The 18496-nt window shown below is 39.8% G+C and overlaps 1 long non-coding RNA gene across 1 annotated transcript in view; it reads right to left on the bottom strand.

Annotated features, from left to right (window-relative positions):
- Positions 1 to 1060: 1060 nt before the first annotated feature.
- LOC118163166 overlaps positions 1061 to 18496 on the bottom strand; it is a 90773-nt gene continuing 73337 nt past the window's right edge. Inside the window, exon 4 of the long non-coding RNA XR_004748884.1 lies at positions 1061 to 1966. This is a non-coding gene — a long non-coding RNA (uncharacterized LOC118163166). The remainder of the gene's footprint in view (positions 1967 to 18496) is intronic.

Raw genomic sequence — 18496 nt, 5'->3', positions numbered from 1 at the left:
CTGAGGCAGATATGGTCTTTGGATTAGTTTCTTATTCAAGGTCTAAGTTCATTCATACCTTCTAAGAACAAGAATACTGTAGCCAAGCATGAGCTTTAGGGAGTAAATTCTACCCTCCTGATGAACACATCACCATCTGATTGTGGCCCTTTGCTTCTGAAGACTAGTCATAACAGTAGAGACATATATCATAATTTGATAGAAAAGACATTCCTGATTATATCTAAGACAGCAAACAGTTTTCTATTAGATGGGCATACAGTGCAGAGAATTTCTCCACAGCTTCTTTGGATAACAAGAGAACTAATGAATTTGATGTAACTCCAAGTAATAGCTTTGGCAAAACAAGACCACTTTCCCATAAGACATTTATGTTTCTTTGAAAAGCATTTTAATATGTCAATAGTTATACAGACAATGAAATACTGTGCTTAATCCACTTAAAAATTTTGATGATGTCAAAGCCAAGTTACAATGTTAATATACCACTGCAGGAAAATTAAGCAAAAGATGGGAATGACTAGAAATATATACGTGTCCTTCAGTATTCACTACAGGAGGGCTGAAAGAGATGTAGGAACAGCATATGAGACTACACTAACACTGTTGAAAACCACATGATATTCAAGAAAAACATATAAAAATTGATAGCAATGGAAGCAGCATTATAATAATTATATTTTAAAACTAAAGCAATAAGTAGTATTATAATGGATCCATTATTCTGGAACAGGAGATGATATTTGGTCTAGAATTCATGGACTAGAAACGTAGGTAAGAGTTGAAATACAAAGCTGTTCTAAGTTTCAAAAAAAAGTTATAGAAGGAATATATTTCTAAAAGAGTCAGGCATAGAAGAATAATTATGAATCCAGAGATCATGAAACGAATCTCCTTTACCTTAAATGGTATTAAAAAAAAAAAAAAAAAAAAAAAAAAGTCTATAACTCAACTTTACTGGAAGAAAACAAACTGAGAAATGAAGGAGACTAAAAAATGACAAGGATTTAAACTTCTGTCTTTCTTTTAATAGAAGGTACACACATTACAAAGATTATTTCAAGGAGGAGCTGAATATTAGAGGGATAACTACCACAAAACAAGTAGGCAAAAATAAAAAGAAATGAAAAATAACAATACTTCTACCCTTCAGAAAGCATATGAGAAAAGTACAAATCAGCAGATCCCATACAAATTGCTAAACTGGAATTTTTTAATGGCCACCAAATGGAGAAGGGCAGCAGCACTATAGGACTTTGAGTAAGCAACCTTCCTACATTTTGGTAAAGCACACCATTTGTATGGAATAAACTTGCAACTATAGTACTACTGCTGTAGCTTCCCTAGTGTGTAAAGTTTAAAGCAAGTTTTAAAGAATAAAATAATAATAATAATTATTATTATTATTATTTTAAAAAAGTTTATGGAACAGAGAATATGATGAAACAGGTTACAGCATGTGAGTGTGTCTTTAAGGTAAAATTTAATTCAAAATTCATTAAGGGTTTTTAATGCTTTAGCATATGGCAAGGAATCAGTTAGTAACCATGGATTATGGGACAGATACATAACTTTTAAGGTAGGCAAGGACCTGAGCAAAGAGGGGAAACCAAAGCAGTGTCTTCTGAAAGTAAATTACTAGGCCCAAATTTACCAACAAAGACATTTAGTTTTACAAGGAAGAAAGTGTTGCAGAAGGCTGTCAGAAGGTCTCTCTTGAGGACTTCCAGAGTTCAGTCCTGCTCACAGAGATCCACACATTTTTAGTGCCACAACCCAAGCTACATTTATATTTTTACTCTTGACCTAGATTGTTTAAGTAAGAAAAAATTAGCAGGTGGTAACACAAAGGATTTTTTCCTTAGCAGGAGTAGAATAAGAAAAAGAATGCACTTCATTATACCAAATACCACGTCACACAGTAGTTATGGGAACTTGTCAGCTGGAGGTCATCACCTAATAAGATCTGAAGAAGATAAATTCAAATATGACTGTAATGAGGCCAATAGAGAGCAAATGTGATCTCAGCACCTTAACACAAATTAAAGGGAATATTTCTCAGTATATTTACAGGGGTGTTTGCATAGATATACCAGACATTACTAAGACCAGCTGTGCTGTGTGTGCTTCTGATCACTCAAGTGCAGGAAAGATGTAATCAAGTTACTCAGGAAAATATATCAGGATGTTTAAGAGAGTAGGTAACCCACTTTATAGACCAGGATGAAAGAGCTTTGATTGGTTGCTATAGACCCATCAAGTGATTAAGCAAAAGGAAGAGAGAAGTTAAATGACTATGTTGACATCAAAATAAATGGTTACAAGCTGGGAATTAGATGGTTTCTAGATAGCAAAACAATGAAGCTGTACAACAGTTTCCCCATAGGACTGGGGTGGGATGGAGGGGTAAGAAACCCCACAAATGCCTATTTTCCTATTATGACATTGATATAACAGCAGGTAACTGGACTCTGACCCAGGAGCTCTGGCCCAACCTCTACGCTTTTATGTTGCTAAAGAGTATCTCTGATAAAAAGTAGTCATTTTACATAATACAGAATACTGAAGGTTTGCTACATAAAAGCACTGTACACAGAAGGAGAAAAAGGATTTCTGATATTTCAGGCATCATTTTATTTTATAGGGCACACTCCTCTGAAAAAGTGTGATTTCTTCAAGGTGACCCATTAATTCTCTGATAAAAATCAGAGACTTGCTAATGGTAAACTAGATTTCATTTAAGATCACTGAACATGGAACTTGGATAATTTGCACCTTCATTACCACAAAAAATTACCACATAAAAGATTTCCAGTTTATATTATGGAATATATGAATTTATATTCATATAATAGAAAGTCTGAAAGGAACAGTATACCTAACTTGCTCTTTGGTATGTAGCAGGTCTGTACATATCACTTAGCACTAACTTGGGTCCAATAATATATAACTGACTAAAGCATGGAGTTTTCTTCAGAAACATGCCTTGATGAAATTAAGAGACTGAATAGTTGTTCTGAGTGCAAATTAGCCATGCTGTTACCTATATATGCTCATTTTTAATAACTCCTTTCAGTTTCCAGATGCAGAATTCCTTTCTCATTGAGCTGAATCTCCAAGCTCAATCCAAGCTTTCTAACCCAACTCTAAACCTTCACATCTTTTTGTGACTAAATTAAGCTGACTGGACTCTTTGTGATTCTACATTTAACTTTTAAGATGTTTCTGCAGTTCTCTCTACAACTTGTCAATCATTCAATACCCTTTGTAAAGAATAGACAATAAAATGGGACTCTGTGGTTTGGTATCTCCAAGAATCACTACCTACAGAGGTTAAAGTTTCCTCTTGCTAATTGTTGCCTTATATGTATCTGCCAGGATCACACAATTTCACAATGTGACCTGCTTCCCACTACCATCCTGGAACAGTCTACTGGGAGACTTTCCTCCAGATTCAGGTTCTTTGTCTTACTTTTCCCCTTCTTTGTGGAGCCACAGATACCACAGTGTAGTCTTCCACACTGCTCTGCTGAATCACCTTCATAAGCACTTCACATCTAACACTCAACTGTTCCAGCTCTCCTTTAGACCTGTACTAGTAATCTGCATTTTGCACAGTAATCAGAATAATATTGCATCCAGAGATAAATGTATTTGCCAAGAAATCAGGCAGAGAATCAGATTTACAGCCTCTTCCGGCATGGACAGATTAAGAGGTGGTATAATACACATACGTTTGTGTAAGATACAACCTTATTACATACTGCATCTGTGTAACGGATAAATCCTCCTCCAATGACTATACAGAGCGGTCATTATTTTCTGCCTTAGCCTCCCAGAATCTCTTGCACTGGTCCACTTCCAATACTTGAAAGTAACTGTGAGCTTTTTCTCCTAATGAAGATTTCAGACTGAAAGTGATACATGCTGTCCCTGTTTTAGGAAGATAGCATCAGTCATTACAGTTGCCACCACATGACTCTCTGTTCTAATCCATGGTGAGCTTCAGTCACCTGTAACACTTTCTAAAACTATTTTTGCTGCACTTTCAAAACAGAATTAAATTTTAAGTTCAGCTTAAAAGTAAAAAATATTTGTAGTAAGGTCATTTCTTTATTCTGACATTGATAAGGGAAGTTTCTGAGATTCAGTTAATTAGAAGTCCAGCAAACACAAATTTAACATATATGACCTCATTAGGCAAAAAGTATTGCTGTAGAAACCTACTTATTTTGCTAACGCATATGTGGCTAAGTAGATAAAAAAGAAATATGACCTACATGCTGTATGTTAGTTTAAAGAAAAGAAATAAAAATCATATTCTACTGACAGTAGAATATTGAAAAGGCAAGATACTTTGACATCACTAGTGCAAATATGCTAGATCTCAGGTAAAAGGTGGCTAAATACCTTAAAGGTAAAATGGTAGACTAAATACCTTAAGTCTATATTTTAGCATGTTATGATTTTTTAGTCTTGTAACAAATACTTCTGCTGGAAAACAAATAACTTACTATTTCTAACCACTCAAAGTTACTTACTGAAAATTTCAAAGGGAGCTAGTTTTCCTCAGAGCTGTGTTCTTGCTCATCTTGAAAGTATCGACTCCATTCCAGATAATATATCCATCACTTGTACCAAAGCTGTGTTTGTTTTCTTCCTATTACCCTACAGAAGCACAGAAGAACATGATGCTACTCTGGAACACTGTAATGTTTTTATTTTTTAATTTAATTTAATTTAATTTTTAATGAAAGTTGTCTAAGGCTATGCAAGGATTTTGCTGAAATAATTGTTGAGAAAAGTGCAAACACAGCTATCTGTAGTGCCTGAGAAATGACAGTAAAACAATAAATCTGCCACAAAATTTATGAGACTTATATGAGGTTTGTGTATTTCAGACTAAATGTGTAAATAAATAAATAAGTAAAATGCTGGATGGATTTGATGAAAAGTGCAGGGAAGGAAGGAGAAGAAGAGAAAAGGAGACAGCAGCAGCTCCAGTGACTAAGAGGAGGCAGGAAGACAAAGACAAAAAAAATAGTGAAGGCTGTTGCAGGGCTTCCAAGAATCTCTGCAGATCCCTAGGTACCACATCAGCTTACACATAGGTGTTTCAACTACATAGTGGGTAAGGTATAAGGAACTGGGCAGAAACGTTGATGGACAGCAACAACTCACAGTTCACCAGTAGAACAGTAAGAGCCACATCAGGAACAGCAGCCAACAAGACCAGAAACCCACTACTGATAGTCCAGGCTGGCAGTGATAACATTGATGAGAGAAGCCTGAAGGCTATAAAATGTGACTTCAGGGGGCTGGGATGATTAGTGGACGGAGCGGGAATACAAGTGGTGTTTTCATCCATCCCTACAGTGGCAGGGAAGGGTTCACAGAGGACATGGAAAGCTCACCTGATAAACACATGGCTCAGAGGCTGGTGCCAACACAGGAATTTCGGGTTCTTCGACCATGGTTCGCTTTACTCAGCACCCGGCCTGATGGCCACAGATGGGTCCCAACTGTCCGCAAGGGGAAAATGGATCCTAGCCCAGGAGATGGCAGGGCTCATTGAGAGGGCTTTAAATTAGGTAAGAAGGGGGATGGAGATGAAACAAAGCTTGTTGGAGGTGTGCCAGGGGGAACAGTGGCAAGGCTGGGGGAGAAGGCTAAGGCCCAGCTGAAGTGCATCTACACTAATGCACGCAGCATGGGCAACAAGCAGGAGGAGCTGGAAGCCATTGTGCAGCACTCAGGCTATGACTTGGTTGCCATCACGGAAACGTGGTGGGACCACTCTCATGACTGGAGTGCTGCAATGTCTGTCTATAGGCTCTTCAGAAGGGACAGGCAGCACGGAAGGGGTGCTGGAGTGGCTCTCTATATTAGAGAGTGTTGACGTCATCGAACTTGAGGCTGGGAATGATAAGGTTGAGTCACTATGGGTTAGGATCAGCGGAAAGGCCAACAAGGGAAGCATCCTGGTGGGGGTCTGTTATAGACCGCCAAATCAGGATGAGGAGGCGGATGAGGAGTTCTACAGGCAGTTGGCAGAAGTTGCAAAATCATCAGCGCTTGTTCTTGTGGGGGACTTTAACTTCCCAGACATATCCTGGAAGCACAACACAGCCCAGAGAAAGCAGTCCAGGAGGTTTCTGGAGAGCGTGGAAGATAACTTCCTGACGCAGCTGGTTGGCGAGCCTACCAGGGGAGGCACCCCACTAGACCTTCTGTTCACTAACTGAGAAGGACTGGTGGGAGACGTGCTGGTCGGGGGCTGTCTTGGGCAGAGAGACCACAAAATGGTGGAAGTCTCGATACTTGGCGAAGTCAGGAAGGGGATCAGTAAAACCGCTGTCTTGGACTTCCAGAGGGCTGACTTTGAGCTGTTCAGGACACTGGTTGGCAGAGTCCCTTGGGAGGCGGTTCTGAAAGACAGAGGAGCCCAGGGAGGCTGGACGCTCTTCAAGAAAGAATTCTTAATGGCTCAGGAGCGGTCTGTCCCCACGTGCCCAAAGACGAGCTGGCATGGAAGAAGACCGGCCTGGCTGAGCAGAGAGCTGTGGCTCAAGCTTAGGAGAAAAAAGAGGGTTTACAATCTTTGGAAAAGAGGGCGGGCCACTCAGGGGGACTACAAGGATGCTGCAAGGCGGTGCAGGGACAAAACTAGAAAGGCCAAAGCTCATCTGGAGCTCAATCTGGCCACTGCTGTTAAATATAATAAAAAATGTTTTTATAAATATGTCAGTACAAAAAGAAGGACTAAGGAGAATCTTCACCCTTTACTGGATGCAGGTGGAAACTTAGTTACCAGAGATAAGGGAAAAGCTGAGGTGCTTAACGCCTTCTTTGCCTCAGTCTATAGCAGCAAAACCAGTTGTTCTCTGGACGCCCAGTACCCTGAGCTGGTGGAAGGGGATGAGGAGCAGAATGTGGCCCCCACAATCCACGAGGAAATGGTTGGTGACCTGCTACAGCACTTGGATGTATGCAAGTCGATGGGGCCGGATGGGATCCACCCGAGGGTATTGAGAGAACTGGCGGAGGAGCTGGCCAAGCCACTTTCCATCGTTTATCATCAGTCCTGGCTATCAGGGGAGGTCCCACTCGACTGGTGGCTAGCAAATGTGACACCCATCTACAAGAAGGGCCAGAGGGTACACAGGGAAGTATAGGCCTGTTAGTTTAACATCAGTGCCAGGGAAGCTCATGGAGAGATTATCTTGAGCGTCATCATGCGGCAGTTGCAGGGCAAGCAGGCGATCAGGCCTAGTCAGCATGGGTTTATGAAGGGCACGTCCTGCTTGACAAACCTGATCTCCTTCAATGACAAGGTGACACGCTTAGTGGATGAGGGAAAGGCTGTGGACGTGGTCTACCTTGACTTCAGTAAGACTTTTGACACTGTTTCACACAGCTTTCTCCTCAGGAAACTGGCTGCTCATGGCTTGGACTGGTGTATGCTTTGCTGTGTTAAGAGCTGGCTGGATGGCCGGGCCCAGAGAGTTGTGGTAAATGGAGTCAAATCCAGTTGGAGGCCGGTCACTAGCGGAGTCCCCCAGGGCTCGGTACTGGGACCAGTCCTCGTTAACATCTTTATCAATGATCTAGATGAGGGGATCGAGTGCACCCTCAGCAAGTTTGCAGACGACACCAAGTTAGGTGCGTGTGTCAATCTGCTTGAGGGTAGGAAGGCTCTGCAGGAAGACCTGGATAGGCTGGACCGATGGGCTGAAGCCAACTGTATGAAGTTCAACAAGGCCAAGTGCCGGGTCCTGCACCTGGGCCACAACAACCCCAAACAGAGCTACAGGCTGGGGGATGTGTGGTAGAAAGCTGCCTGCCAGAGAAGGACCTGGGAGTAGTGGTTGACAGTTGGCTGAGTATGAGCCAGCAGTGTGCTCAGGCGGCCAAGATGGCCAACAGCATCCTGGCTTGCATAAGAAACAGCATGGCCAGCAGGTCCAGGGAAGTGATTGTCCCCCTGTACTCAGCTCTGGCAAGGCCGCACCTCAAGTACTGTGTTCAGTTTTGGGCCCCTCACTACAAGAAGGACATGGAGGTCCTGGAGCGAGTCTAGAGAAGGGCTACGAAGCTGGTGAAGGGTCTGGAGAACAAGTCTTACGAGGAGCGGCTGAGGGAGCTGGGACTATTTAGCCTGGAGAAGAGGAGGCTCAGGGGTGACCTTATTGCACTCTACAGGTACCTGAAAGGAGGCTGTAGCGAGGTGGGGGTTGGTCTATTCTCTCACGTGCCTGGTGACATGACAAGGGGGAATGGGCTAAAGTTGCGCCAGGGGAGGTTTAGGTTGGATATTAGGAACAACTTCTTTACTGAAAGGGTTGTTAGGCATTGGAATGGAAGTGGTTGAGGGGGGTGGTCCAGGGAAGTGGTTGAGTCACCATCCCTGGAGGTCTTTAAAAGACGTTTAGATGTAGAGCTTAGGGAATATGGTTTAGTGGAGGACTTGTTAGCATTAGGTCAGAGGTTGGACTGGGTGATCTTGGAGGTCTCTTCCAACCTAGACTATTCTGTGATTCTGTGAAAAGCTGGAGAAAGAAATATCCCATCTGCTTCTAATATGGTATGGAAGAGTACAGAATAAAATATGTAAAATCCTGTATTTTATAGAACACATGGAACAATGAATGTATGTAGGTCAGCAAGGGTATTTACAGTACACATTCCCAGAAATTTGAAAGTGCATGTGAATCTATACAGGATAAATAACATGAAGCTATCTATAACACTATTATGATATTCTCACTGAATAACATTTAGAAATGTAATGTCACAATATTTAAGGCCAACTTTACAGATGGCCTTAAACTGTTAATTTGAGTGGATAACAACTGGATCTTCTAGAAGGACTTCTGGTCAAGCAAAAGTGAACCATAGCTCAAAAGGCAACTGTATAAGGTCTTTTCTGCTCTAATCTAACCAACTAGCTTAACTATTACAACCATCTACAAGGTGCACCTTTAATTAACAAAATTTAAGTGCTCAAGAATGACAATTAAAACAGATTAAATTTCAAGCTATTCTTGTGGAATATCAAGTGGTATAGGATCAAAATCATTATTGCAAAATAGTAACATTTTTCAATTCAGTCTTTCAATAATAACTTTTTTCAATTCAATTTTAGACTTTACTGTTTCCCCTCACCTGTTGGCAGTAGCTAATTGCCTGAAGGAAAATTCTCATCCTACATACAAATGAACTTTTGAAAACAGAACAAGCAAACTAATTATAGATTATAAAAATCCATTAATACCAAAAGACAACAAGCCTTCAATTAGTCAAAGTCTAACTCTCTCAAATTGTCAGAGCTACAGTGAAAGATAAAGAAATCCACAAAAAATAACACTGTGTTAAATGCACGAAAAACTGGGAGGTTGCAGAATATCACCTATGGGTAAATTACCTTCTTTTTACTGTTTTAGTAAATACTTTAAGCCAAAATAAGTAAAAGCAGGAGAGAAGAGTAGAAGTCAAATTTACATGCATGGAAAACTGAGGGAGAAATATTAGAGTAGTTTCAATACAGTAACAACATTTTATTTACTTTAGCTTATATTGGAAGTGAAAGGTCCTATTAAAATTAACTCATAATATCTTCCGAACAAGTAAAAAGACATTTCACTGTGCAGCCTAGCATGGAAAGGATAATGCATCAAATATTGTGTCTAAATTTTTACAAGACTTGATTTTCATATGGTCAGTACTACTTGCATTAGTGCAAATGAAATACAGAGATTACCCTGTGTTTCAGGGAAGCGGTAGGAGGTATGTAACAATTGTCCTGTGCATTGGTTCCCAGTGAAAATGTGGTAAGGGAGAAGTGACGACTGTGAAGCACTGTGCTTGTGGGCACTGTTAGTGGCAACTTCAGTTTAGTAGGGTCAGAATATTGACTCATGCAAGATAGATTATGTTCCTCCTCACCAGCCAAAAATGCAGTGGGGTTTATCAGGGCTTCTGCTTTCAGCAGGATATTGCCTGTAATATTAGAACATCTGGCAGACCCTCTGCTGCCAGAAATTTGGCTATTTGAAAGGCTGCAAAACAAGCTCTTCAAGCTCTTTGTCCCTAAAATTCACCCTGGTATGTTTCCTTGATCACTTCTTCATTACACTTTTTTTTTTTTTTTTTTTTTTTTTTTTTTGGAACAGCTTCAGTGTATGTATGCATCTTTCCAAGAGATATAAACATCTAAATCCATCTCTGAGTCTACCCTCTGTGAAAAACTTCACTGCAATCACATTGACATATAGGTTTTTGAATGTCCAAACAAAACACCACTCGATTCCTTCAGCATAATATTACAGAGACCTTTAGCAACAAGTAATGAGGTGGCCATGAGATGAAGAGATAAACATGTAAATTATACACTATATCTAAATGCATATTACCTGAGCAAATATAAACACAAATGCACATAGTAGAACACATGACTCCTTGAGAAAAAGGTTGGGACATAATGTTTAAAGGTCCATCAATGCTTCTCATTTGCATATACAATTACCTTAATCAGTTATGTGTCCTTGACTATAATCACTTTAGTTTACATCAAATTTTGCTGGATCTGTTGTCAAAGAACTAATGAGGAAAACAAGCCCCTCTTCAAAGACTAAATCATGCCTTGCTTCAGCATAAAATGTATACAACATCTGTGGTGTATGCAATCAATACAAATCACCTAAAAGCAGGAAGCAGGAACAAACTATAATTTTTATCTCAGAAATGAACATACCATTTGGGCTGTAGGCAATCTGACATAAGGACTCCTCCCTACATTTGTGGCTTTTTTGGCAGAAAGAGTTTTTGTTGTTGTTCATAATCTGATATGACCTTCAAAGGGACAACTGATGATCTATACAGTTATGATACCTTTACATCAATCAGCTACACACAGCATTGCTAATTTAAGATTCATATGATGGTTGCACAATCCATTAAATTCAGTCTTTATCATCCCCTTCATATAGTACTGTTATATTTGACTTTGCTTGCTTCAACACTCTTCCACATTTAGAAACTGTATTCTTGTCTGAATAAATAAGTCTGCTAAGAGCATCTATTAAGTACTGGTATCCCCAGGGTCTGAAGCATTTTTTTTTTTCCCTTCCATTTATTGCCTGGTGAATCTGAGTTATAAAGCATATAGCAGAGAGGAAAAGGGTTGCCTTAGTAACAAGGCAGACCCAATCAGCTGCATGGGCTCCCTTGAGACAATCTAATTTGTGCAGCAGAAAGAGGCTAGAACAGGTGGCTAAATGAATGTGCCAGACAGCTTAAAATATTACACATGCACATACAAACGCGTACACAAGATCTATCTGTGTACTTATATATGAATGCACTTATCTTCAACATTTTGCAAAATAGCTTCTGGGTAACTCAGGCCCGCAAAGCCCCCAAAGCAGTGAAGATGCAGCAACAAGGCAACGAGAGTGGAAAGGAGCGGGGCTCCTTCCCCACAGCCCTGCCAGAGCTGCAGCCACTGTGGGGAGGGGGCACGGGCTGTGGCGTGTGCTCTCCCATCTCTGCTGGGGCTTCGGAGCTGCCGCCTGATGATAGCGTGATCTGTTGTGATGCTCTCCTGATCCCAGCAGGTGCTGAAGCTCTCTTGCTTGACCCTTTCTGTACCACTTCACAAAGCTTTCTCCTCAAGCCCTCGCTCCTGATTTTAAGTGAAATTCCACCTTTTCCTCACACTTCCCTCATAAATGCGACAAATCTGAACATGTTTTATATTCTCCTCAGCTCCTGCTGTGAGGATTCAGCCCCAAGACAGAAATTCACAGCCATTTGGATGCAGATCACATACCAGCTTCTAGCTCTTACAAGCACAACCCAAAGCACTTAATTTTGCAGGACCTCCAGTTTGGCTTTAGCCAGCTCCAGGGAAAAACAGGAATTCAGAGCTGAGCCCACAGTTTGTTTGACTCTCATCAAAGAGTCCTGCAACAGATTGTGCTTCAGAATCACTTCATATTATTACCGTGCAGAATCACACTTAATTTCTTTATAATGTAATGATCTATTCCCATATAACTAATTAAAACAGACATCTGACAAAAATTACTAGCCACAGGCTGGTAGAGATACAATTACTGTATTTTTTCTGTACTGTAGGAAGAAATGTTGTGGGGACTGCCCTCTCACACCAGGTGCACCTGCATCCCAGCATGGCTTTATAACCTTGACACAGTCATGGTTTCTCTCCTCCTTTTTTACCTGCCTCATGATGAAGTTCATTGCTGGCATATAGCAGTGCATTTTAATCCCAGGCTGTACAGCTCCTTTACACAATGAAACACTTCTCGTCCACCTACATCAGGATGGGAGTGAAGGACTCTGAACACTGAGAATATTAAAGGTGGTTAAGTAAAACTGAGGCACAGAAAAAAAAATGATCAGTTTGAGCCATGTGGAAAAACAAATCACATTGAATATAATGACGTACAAACCATAACAGATAAACCACAAAAGGCTGGGAAGTTTCTTGGCTTTGGTTTTCCTTTTGGTGTTGTCAAGAGGATGGGCCTTACAGGATTATTGATATATCTTGTTCTGCATGATTTGTAACAATTCTAATAGTTGCTTGTGCTGTGCTAATATACTGTATCAGTGAGGTGTGGAATATTACCTAAGGTTTGGCTAGAAATCAGAAACGAGAACTGTGTGATGTTCTTGTAATGAAGCTGAAACACCAGGTTTCTACTCTATTTTTTATTTTTTTCCCCCCCAGGATTTACCAAAGTAAACATATTAAGTGAACCCAGGCTAAAAGGACACATCCAAAAACACCCAAGAAATAAATACTGGAGAACAGAAGTTAACAAAGGTCTCCTGAGACTCAGATTAAGGCTCTTGTTGCTACTACTCCCATCTTGCGTAAACACATTGTATACACTCTTCAACCTTTTTCATTACTAGCAACAGCAAAACACAGAGATCTTTCTTGGCAGGAGCATTAACTAACTTCTACTGTTCTTGCTTGAGAGAGTACACATTGCAGTACACATTGTCAGGGAGTGGGGAGTGGAAGTTCTTCCTAGGTATAGCTTGTAGGAGTTGCTAGGAGTTGATCTCACCACTGTTTTTGTTTGTTTGTTTGTTTGTTTTTGGTTGCTTGGTTGTTTTTTTGTTTTGTTTTGTTTTGTTTTGTTTTTGGGGGGGGAGTGATAATGGGATGCTTTAATTATATCTAGAAGGCCAGTTAATTAAGTATTTTGCTATCCATATGATGCAAAATCTGAGCCCCCTTGAGCATGGTAAGTGGTTTCCAAGTGTATTATAATATGTATCTGATTAGCCAGTGTATTTTTGAAATAAATGGCAGGTATCCACCTAAAATCTCATCTGCAGAGCACACCACCATGTAATACTAGCTGTATAACAGAGTAACCAATGTAAGTTGGGAAAATATATTAAAGGGCTGGTAGAAAAAACTTATGTATATTTGCAAATGATGCATCTAGAAAGAAAACTTCAATATCAATTATTTTTTAAATACGTGTAGTTAAAAGACATATACCCGCATCCCCTCAAAACCTGTGACCACATCCAATAAATCCACAGCACCAAGCCCACTGTCATCACCATCCACTTCAAGACATTTAAATAAAGCTAGAAGGTCCTTCCTAACTATTTAAATGTCTTGTCCTGACCTGAGATATTTTGTCTACAGACTTTGTGGCCAAGTTGGGGATTTATTCAGTAGTGCCCTATCTTTTGGAATATTAACTTGTAGGGAACCAAAGTCTATAAGTGGCATTATGGAACGCTGCTGCTGTATTTCCAAAGGAAAATCTCTCAACCACCAGCATCATGCCTTATTCATTGAAAAGGCAGAAATATAGATTATAAAGATTTCTCTGTCTGGAAGGAATCTCCAAGTAACAGAACCTCGGGAGGGATTTGTGTCCCCTAAAGATATACATCTGAGCTAGCCACTAACTCTCATTTTATTGTAGTCAGTGTCAGAAAAGGGGACAACTCATTTCATCTGAAGGTAGATTCCCGAAGCTCAAATGACAGATTAATAAATCCTGGAAACATTTTTCTCTCTACTGACTGCAAAGAATATAGTTAACTACTTCAGAGGGATACAGTTACTCTGTAAATGCATAATATCTGTTGAGACAAATTTCATCTCCAATGTCCTTATTTGACCTCTGAGGGTAGAGGATCTTAGCAAACATCTAGAGTGGCAAGAAATCTACCCTGCCTAAATAATTTCTAGCCACACTAGATAAACATGAGTTTCAAAGATGCTCTGTTCCCCTGCCCTACATCTCGCATCTGAGTAGAATTTGACCAAGCATACCTTTAAATGCATTGTATGGCAGATGGGAGGGAAGGAGGAAACATCTGAGTAAAAACAAAGCGTACTTGGTTTGTGATGAGTGGCTTTATCCTTTTATTGTTTTCTGCAGTTATTCAAAGATAAGACCCTTAACACCATCAAGACACCTTCAGTTGACTGAAGTTATGTAGTGATAAGGAAAAATAAGAACTACTCGACTGGAAAACAGAAGTCTGGAGTATTATCTGAATAGTACCTTTCTACCATTATAAAGAAAATAGCTGTCATGAACAAATACAATATGGTCATCTCTGTCTGTTCTCACAGCACTGATTTAGAGCCCCCAGCTGAGAAAGCAGATGTGCAGAGCAAGTAACTGGTGAGCACCGCAGGAGTTCTGTGCTCTAATGCTGCTCATAGAAAAGAATGCTTTCTTTCTGTTGTCATTCTCAATGCCAGCAACATGAGTGTTTTCCTTGGTAGGTGCAAAAAGACTGGGCTGGTTTGGCCTTAATATGTGTGAAAGCTGAGATCTCCTTTTTCCATATGTTTGCAGATAACACTCGGGATGAAACAGTAGCTATATAGCCACTGAATATTTTGAAGGGGCTTTATGAAGTTTTGCACTGGCAAGGATGGGCAATGGAATCACAAAGTGTCATTTGTTGTCTTCCTGCTGGTATCAGTCACTAAATTAAGATTGCAAAATATTTCTCATAGTAAATATCTGTCTCCAAATGTTCAGCTTCTGGGAACATGACCATTATGGAAATGTAATTTTCAGCACCATAATTATTATTTACATAAAATATTTTATGTGTTTAAAAAGCCAGCATGAAGATTCTTCAAGAACATATAAATTAGAAAATAAATATGAAGAGAATTGGGTTTTTAAACCAGGTTCTTACATCAAGCACTCTGGGCAGCACTTGAATGACATTTAGAAATTAAGATTATATGATCATGTGAAATTAGCACCACACACGATTTCATGGTAAGTAAAAACAGGTAAGAAACCAGAGTAGTAGTCTTCATATATTCATATATTACATATATTACATATAATTCATAACATATATTCTTTGAGAATATATGTTTTACTGAGCTCAGAAAATAAACATAAATGAACAGAGGTAATTAACCTGCTCTCTTAAAGTAAAAACAGGCCCAAAGCAGTGTTTTTCCCTTTAGCCAGGTAAACTGATCAAAATCTGTAAAAAATACGTAGTGAGTACAGTCAATAATTCTATGCTGTAGTGGGGTAGGTGAGAAGAAAATGGAGGAGACAAATGGGTATGAAAACTGAAAGAGAAAGGAATGAGGACATAAATTATTACAGTACAAGCTATCACTGCATTATTAAATCTCACTTTATTAATGCTAAAGTTCACTCAAGCTAAAAGACATTCTAACCTGAGATCGTGCCGCTGTTTAATCATCTACATGAAGCCAATCCAGCACTTTTAATTCCTCTTCTGACACATCCAAATCAGATCACTCTTGAGTCAAGAGTCAGAAATCTGCTGCAGCTACCTCATCATCATATTTTTGTCTTTGAACTCCTATTCTGAACTTTAATTTTGACTATGTCAGACCTCATTGTGTTAAATGCACCTCTGCACTGAGTACTCAGATAAACTGCTGACTCTAAACTGTCAACACCAACTCTAGTAGCAGCCCAGTAATCTTAACAGAAAATTGCATAATTATGTGGGAACGGACCTCAAAAGGAATTCCAGTCATGGGCCATTCCTCCTCAAAAATTAAAGCTAGATATCTCCTCATCTGCTTTGTTCATGTTAATATAGTAAAAGATGGCTAAAAAAAATAATTCCACTTGATTTTATTTTTACACCTACTTTACTCTTCACAAACTAGAGTCCCCCACTCCAACTCTACCTATAGCTGTTTTTGATTTGGTCTTCATTTATAGAGCCTATCCTCTCCCCATGAAGAGCCAGTCTTCCAACATTCCTTCCTTTTCTTCTCTTTCCCTAATGTAGAAGGGCTGGGAGGATTAGGATCCTCCTAATCAGTACAGTATTATTAGCTTCTGCACTCTGAAAATATACCTGAAAATATTTCCACTTCTTTCAGTCAAATGATCACTGAGTTGAGTCCCAACAGGCTGAAATCAGATATCTCTTTCCTTCCTGCTTCAAACTTCTCTTCCACATGGTAGATAACTCAATCAGTTCCACTAATATGATGCACCAGCAATAATTACTTTTCTTCTTTTTTCTTTTTCCCCTCATCCACAGCTTAGTTAAGCACTGTTTCTTCTCCAATATTTACTAAATAGACAGTAAGACAGTAGAACATAGAACAGTAGACATTTGCTATTTTTACTTGCTGTATAAGGCAGATTGGCTTTATGCCTTTTGAAAGGTGCTAGAAGCTTTTCAGCAAGGAGACATTATAATCCTGCTTGCCCTCAAATACTTTTACTACAGTTCTGCTCAAATACAAAGTATTACACACAAATACCAGAGTATGGAGACCACTACAGGACATCAGATTGAGTAGAGCAGTCAATATACAAAGCAGGCTTTTTCTTTGGAAATTTAAAATTTGTGTTCACACAATACATACAGCTGGCAGAAAATGGAAGAAGAGGTAGAGGGAAAGAGGGGAAGACTTCTGGCCAAAGTGGTAATGACAGAGAAAAGTACGTGTGCATTAATAATCACCAGCTCTGTAGGAAAACGAACAGTGCAATTCAATACGTTATTAATAAAAAGCACAAAATCTTAAAGATGTTGCACTGCTGAATGCATTTGCTTTCATATAATTGTGATTTAAAACATTTTACATCTTTTGTGTCCTGAAAATGTCTCTTAAAATAATTAGATAGGACAGCAGTGGACGAGATAATTACTCCAGTCACTGGCTGCAAGATTTGATTGATGCTATGAGCCTGACAAGTGACAAATGTGTCACAAGTCATAATTCTGAAAGTTGTTGGGTATATTTTTGTCTAACCTCAATGTTCTAAACCAAGGTATGGTCACTGATTAACACCACTGATCTGTACTTTTTAAATGTACCTGTTGTTGAATCTTATTACAATTTTGGTGGATAAACAATTTTGAAAAAATAAAATGTACTTGCAGTTAGGCCCACTGAGAGTTACCAGACCTTCCGGCCCCCAAATCGTCTGCCTTTGTGCAAGCAAAACAAAAACAGGAGGGAATCCTGAAGTTCAAACTTCAGTCTTGGGTCTGAGCACACAGAAGAGCATAATTTTGTTATTGATCCATCTCAAAATGCTTTGCTAGACACTTATACTGTATCAATAAAGAGAAGATGAAAACGTATCTTTGAGTGTGATGACCACCCGAACTGATTAATCCCCAGAACACAGAAGACCATCTTATTATATCTAATCTATACATTCCCTTTACATTTAATAAGAACTGTCAGATAGAGAAAGGCTATTGCACCATCACAATATTTGTGTTTCTGATGTGGTCGTCTTATCTAATCTTCCCAGAAGACTTAACAAAAAAAATCCTATTTGTTATAGAGGACAGAATTAGGCCCAGTGTAAAGATGAGGAGCCTTTTTTGAAAATGTGTGTGAGTTTTGGGAGCAAATTAAAACTACTTTTAGCAAAACATGGCAACAACGTACCATTTCAGACCACACCATACAGCAAAGACAAGTTAAGACATGAGAAGTTACAATATCTAGAAAGCCTCTGTGTACTAGTATATAATATAAATCATTACTACCACTTTCACAAACACAAGCATAGCTCTGCATCTCAGTATTATTACGGCAGTGATGCTGAGGATGTAGCTTTACATCTGTGTTTGGTCACGGGGCCACGATCTCCTTGCGATCACTGAGATGTGGTGGGACAGCTCGCATGACTGGAACGCTGTCATGGAGGGCTATGTCCTCTTTAGGAAAGACAGGCCGGGGAAGCGAGGGGGTGGGGTTGCCCTTTATGTGAGGGAGCAATTAGAGTGTACCCAGCTCCACCTGGGGGAGGGTGAAGGACAAGTGGAGAGCTTCGGGGTGAGAATTAAGGGGTAGGCTGGTATGGGAGACACGGTGGTGGGGGTCTACTACAGGTCACCAGATCAAGAGGAGGAGGTCAATGAGGCCTTCTACGAGCAGCTGCTAGTAGCCTCACGATCACGAGCTCTAGTCCTCATGGGGGACTTCAATTACCCA

The sequence above is a fragment of the Oxyura jamaicensis genome, chromosome 2, assembly GCF_011077185.1.
Source record: "Oxyura jamaicensis isolate SHBP4307 breed ruddy duck chromosome 2, BPBGC_Ojam_1.0, whole genome shotgun sequence".
NCBI lineage: Eukaryota > Metazoa > Chordata > Aves > Anseriformes > Anatidae > Oxyura > Oxyura jamaicensis.
This window is presented reverse-complemented; position numbering and strand designations above follow the sequence as displayed.